This window comes from Capsicum annuum, unplaced genomic scaffold (genome assembly GCF_002878395.1).
Source record: "Capsicum annuum cultivar UCD-10X-F1 unplaced genomic scaffold, UCD10Xv1.1 ctg5104, whole genome shotgun sequence".
In the NCBI taxonomy this organism is placed as follows: domain Eukaryota; kingdom Viridiplantae; phylum Streptophyta; class Magnoliopsida; order Solanales; family Solanaceae; genus Capsicum; species Capsicum annuum.
The window spans coordinates 39530-44680 of record NW_025858956.1 but is presented as its reverse complement, the minus strand read 5'-3'; the positions used below and the strand labels follow the sequence as shown (position 1 = coordinate 44680).

Sequence of the window (5151 nt, the reverse complement as noted above, 5' to 3'; positions counted from 1 at the left end):
ACTTTGAGTAAGAGGGTACCTGTACCCAAAACCGGCACAGATGGGTAGGTAGAGAATACCTAGGGGCACGAGACAACTCTCTCTAAGGAACTCGGCAAAATAGCCCTGTAACTTTAGGAGAAGGGGTGGTGCCTTTTCACATCATAAAGGGGGTCACAGTGACTAGGCTTGGGCGACTCTTTACCAAAAACACAAGTCTTCGCAAAGTCGTAAGACCATGTATGGGGGCTGACGCCTGCCCAGTGACGGAAGGTCAAGGAATTTGGTGACCTGATGATAGAGGAGCCAGCGACCGAAGCCTCGGTGAATAGTGGCCATAACTATAACGGTCCTAAGTTAGTGAAATTCCTTGTCGGGTAAGTTCCGACCCGAACGAAAGGTATAACGATCTGGGCACTATTTTGGAGAGAGGCTCGGTGAAATAGACATGTCTGTGAAGATGTGGACTATCTGCACCTTGACAGAAAGACCCTATGAAGCTTCACTGTTCCCTAGCATTGGCTTTGGGCCTTTCCTACGCAGCTTAGGTGGAAGCCGAAGAAGGCCTCCTTTGGGGGGGGGCTCGAGCCATCAGTGAGATACCACTCTGGAAGGGCTTGAATTCTAACCTTGTGTCAGGACCTACGAGCCAAGAGACAGTCTCAGGTAGTCAATTTCTATGGGGCGTAGGCCTCCCAAAAGGTAACAGAGGCGTGCAAACATTTCCTCGGGCCATACAGAGATTGGCCCTCGGATGCAAAGACGTAAGGGATCTTGACTATAAGACCCACCCATCGAGGAGGGACGAAAGTCGGCCTTAGTGATCCGATGGTATCTAGTGGAAGGGCCGTCGCTTAATGGATAAAAGTTACAATAGGGATAACAGGCTGATCTTTCTCAAGAGATCACATTGACGGGAAGGTTTGGCACCTCGATGTCGGCTCTTTGCCACCTGGGGCTGTAGTATGTTCCAAGGGTTGGGTTGTTCGCCCATTAAAGCGGTACGTGAGCTGGGTTCAAAATGTCGTGAGACAGTACGGTCTATATCCGGTGTGGGAGTTAGAGCATTGAGAGGACCTTTCCCTAGTAAGAGAGGACCGGGAAGGACTCACCTCTGGTGTACCAGTTATCGTGCCCACGGTAAATGGTGGGTAGCCAAGTGCGGAGCGGATAACTGCTGAAAGCATCTAAGTAGTAAGCCCACCATAAGATGAGTTCTCTCCTATTCCCACTTCCCCAGAGCTTCCAGTTACACAACCAAGACAAGGATGGGTTCTCGGCCCCTGCGGGGATGGAGCGACAGAAGTTTTTTTGAGAATTCAAGAGAAGGTCACGGTGAGATGAGCCGTTTATCATTATGATAGGTGTCAAGTGGAAGTGCAGTGATGTATGCAGCTGAGGCATCCTAACAGACCGGTAGACTTGAACCTTGTTCCTACATGACCTGATCAATTCGATCAAGCATTCGCCATCTATTTTCATTGTTCAAATCTTTGACAACATGAAAAAACCAAAAGGTCTGCCCCCCCCCCCCATCTCTCTATCTATCAAAGGGATGGAAGGGCAGAGGCCTTTGGTGTCCCCTCAAGTCAAGAATTGGGGCCTCACAATCACTAGCCAATATGCTTTTCTCTTATGCCTTTCTTCATTCATGGTTTGATATTCTAGTGTCCTAGGCGTAGAGGAACCACACCAATCCATCCCAAACTTGGTGGTTAAACTCTACTACGGTGATGATACTGTAGGGGAGGTTCTATGAAAAAATAGCTTAATGTCGGGATGATAAAAAGCTTAACACGCCTCATTCTTATTCAATATGAAAATGAAAAAAAATGAAAAATCAAATAAAAAATCAAAAGGTCATTTTATTCAAAACCCCAATTGTGACATCCCTTCTCTCCTATTTCACACCTCGGAGCGCATCCTTCTTATAGATATAAATGCGCTTTTACATCCTCTTAACCCAAAATGGCTGGGGAGAGGAAAGGTTCTCTTTTTAAGGGTACTCTCGGGAACAGATCCAGTGGAGACGGGGTGGGGCCTGTAGCTCAGAGGATTAGAGCATGTGGCTACAAACCACGATTTCGAGGGTTTGAATCCCTCCTCACCCACAATCATCCCAAAAGGGAAGTACCTTTTCCTCAGGGGGTAGGAAAATAATGATCGGGATAGCAAACCAAAAGCTATGGAACTTGGGTGTGGGTCTTTTGTCGAAATGGAATGGCTTTTTTTTTTCTCTTTTTATTTATCGTGAATGGGGGAATCATTACACATAGTATGCCCGATTAGCATATTTTTTGTTTTACGCCCCGTAACTCTTCCTCAGCCAGGCTTGGGCAGAATAGCAGAGCAAGTATTAGTAGCATAACAAAAAAGCCTTCCTCGTCATTAATATCTTTGCCCGCGGCAATTGTGACCTCTTGGGAGAATCGATGACTACATCAAAGATGCAGTGCTAGTACATCTGAGACTTCTTAATTAGCTAGTTATAAATAGACCCGCCCTAGGGCTATGGAACAAAGGATTATCTTGGGCCTAGACCGAGGTATTGATGGTGATTTTCTAATATCGAAGAACAGAATGTGATACGATAAGATAGAATGCAATAGAAACAAAGATAGGGAACAGGTTACCTACTGTTAACTGGCAAAGCAAGCCCATTTATTCTAAATTCTTTAATTCAGAATCAATCAAATCTCCCCAAGTAGGATTCGAACCTACGACCAATCGATTAACAGCCGATCGCTCTACCACTGAGCTACTGAGGAACAACAGGAGATTCAATCTGAGGGAGATTCCCAACCCATAACCAATATGATCTCGAAGCTTTCTTCGTAACTCCCAAAACTTCTTCGTAGTTGCTCCCTTACATGCCTCATTTCAGAGGGAACCTCAAAGTTGCTCTATTTCATTATATTACATCCATATCCCAACTCCATTCATTTAATATCCCTTTGGTCTCATTGACATAACAGATGTCATTTCTAGTCTATCTCTTACTATTTCTTTTCTATATATGGAAAGTGAAAAAATCATCATATAATAATCCAGAAATTGCAATAGAAAAAGAAATAAGGGAGGTTTGTGATGATTTTTCAATCTTTTCTACTAGGTAATCTAGTATCCTTATGCATGAAGATAATCAATTCGGTCATTGTAGTCGGACTCTATTATGGATTTCTGACCACTTCTCTATAGGGCCCTCTTATATCTTCCTTCTCCGAGCTCTGGTTATGGAAGAAGGAACCGAGACGAAGGTATCAGCAACAACTAGTTTTATTATAGGACAGCTCATGATGTTTATATCGATCTATTTTGTGCCACTGCATCTAGCATTGGGTAGACCTCATTCAATAACTGTCCTAGCTCTACCATATCTTTTGTTTCATTTCTTCTGGAACAATCACAAACACTTTTTTGATTATGGATCTACTAACAGAAATTCAATGCGTAACCTCAGCATTCAATGTGTATTCCTAAATAATCTCATTTTTCAATTATTCAACCATTTCATCTCACCAAGTTTAATGTTAGCCAGATTAGTCAACATTTATCTCTTTCGATGCAACAACAAAATCTTATTTGTAACAAGTGGTTTTATTGGTTGGTTAATTGGTCACATTTTATTCATGAAATGGCTTGGATTGGTATTAGTCTGGATACGGCAAAATTATTCTATTAGATCGAATAAGTACATTCGATCTAATAAGTACCTTGTGTTAGAATTGAGAAATTCTATGGCTCGGATCTTTAGTATTTTCTTATTTATTACCTGTGCCTACTATTTAGGCAGAATACCCTTGCCCATTCTTACTAAGAAATTAAAAGAAGCTAAGAAACTTAAAGAGGCCTTAAAAATAGAAGAAATGGAGTAAACTGAGGAAGAAAGAGATGTAGAAACTACTTTCGAAATGAAGGGGACTAAACAGGAACAAGAGGGATCCACTGAAGAAGATCCTTTTCCTTCTCCTTCCCTTTTTCAAGAGGGATCCACTGAAGAAGATCCTTATCCTTCTCCTTCCCCTTTTTGGGAAGAAGGGTTGGATTCGGGCAAAATCGATGAATTGGAAGAAATTCGAGTGAATAGAAAGGACAAAATAAATGATAAATTCCACTCTCACCTTATAGAGAGAGGCTATAAAAATATTAGTACTAGTAATTGTGAAATTTATGATAAAAAAGATTCTTATCTAAATTTGATTCAAAAATCAAAAAGTAGAAAAAAGTAAGTAATAAACTAATAAAAAGACGGAAACATAAGCTAAATACAAGAAGAGATAAGAAGAGATGCGTCAGCCCCCTATATATTTGATACCTTCTCCTACAATGAATCTAATAAACCTAACCCCGTTAGTCATCCCATCAATTGCTCGTCGATCAAAAAAATGAGTAAATTCAGCTAAGCCTCTTATCCCACCAACTAAGAATCTTGTATAAAAAGCATCTATGTAAGCACGATTATATGACCAATCATATAGGCCATTTATAATTTTGTCCCACAGAATTCTCTTAGGACCCTTTTTAACAAAAAAATTAATTAACTCCAAATTTTTTAAAAAGAATAAATGGGTTTATATAAAAAGGATGCTATAAATATTCCGAAATAAGCTATACTGACTAAAAGAACCACATTCTTTAAAATTTCATTCCAATCCGTCGAATTATTTGACTTTTGATGCAAAAGATTTATAGATGGAGCTAACCATTTCGATAATATATCCAAATTAACTCCATCTTGGTTGAAAGGAATTCCTATTGATCCAACAAACAAAGTAAAGAGTCCTAATAGAAATATTGGGAATAGCATAGTATTGTCCTAAAAGTTCGTCATCTTTCATTCATTTTTATCAATTGGATATTTAGTATTTGAAAAAAAATAAGTACTTTCATTATTATTCATTGTTAATAAACAAGAGTTTTTCTTAATTTCGTTTTTACCCCATAGAGATATTGAATAGAAAGGGGTTTTGTATTTCCCACTATAATTTTGAAAATGAACGTTTAAATGCCCTTCAAAAGTAAGTAAATAGATCTGAAACATATAAAATGCGGTTAATCCCGTCGTGGCCCAAGCTATTATTGCGAAAATTGGAGAATACAACCAACTACCATTAAGAATTTCATCTTTGGACCAAAAACAAGGAAGAGGTGGAATACCACAAAGAGAAAGTG

General features: G+C 39.9%; 1 non-coding gene and 1 pseudogene across 1 annotated transcript; one reads left to right on the top strand and one right to left on the bottom strand.

Moving 5' to 3' along the window:
* Nucleotides 1-2675: 2675 nt before the first annotated feature.
* Nucleotides 2676-2747, bottom strand: TRNAN-GUU. The gene has a single exon. It is a non-coding gene; the product is annotated as a tRNA-Asn (tRNA).
* A 193-nt stretch (nucleotides 2748-2940) lies between these two features.
* LOC124892821 lies at nucleotides 2941-4284 on the top strand (annotated as a pseudogene).
* Nucleotides 4285-5151: the final 867 nt, after the last annotated feature.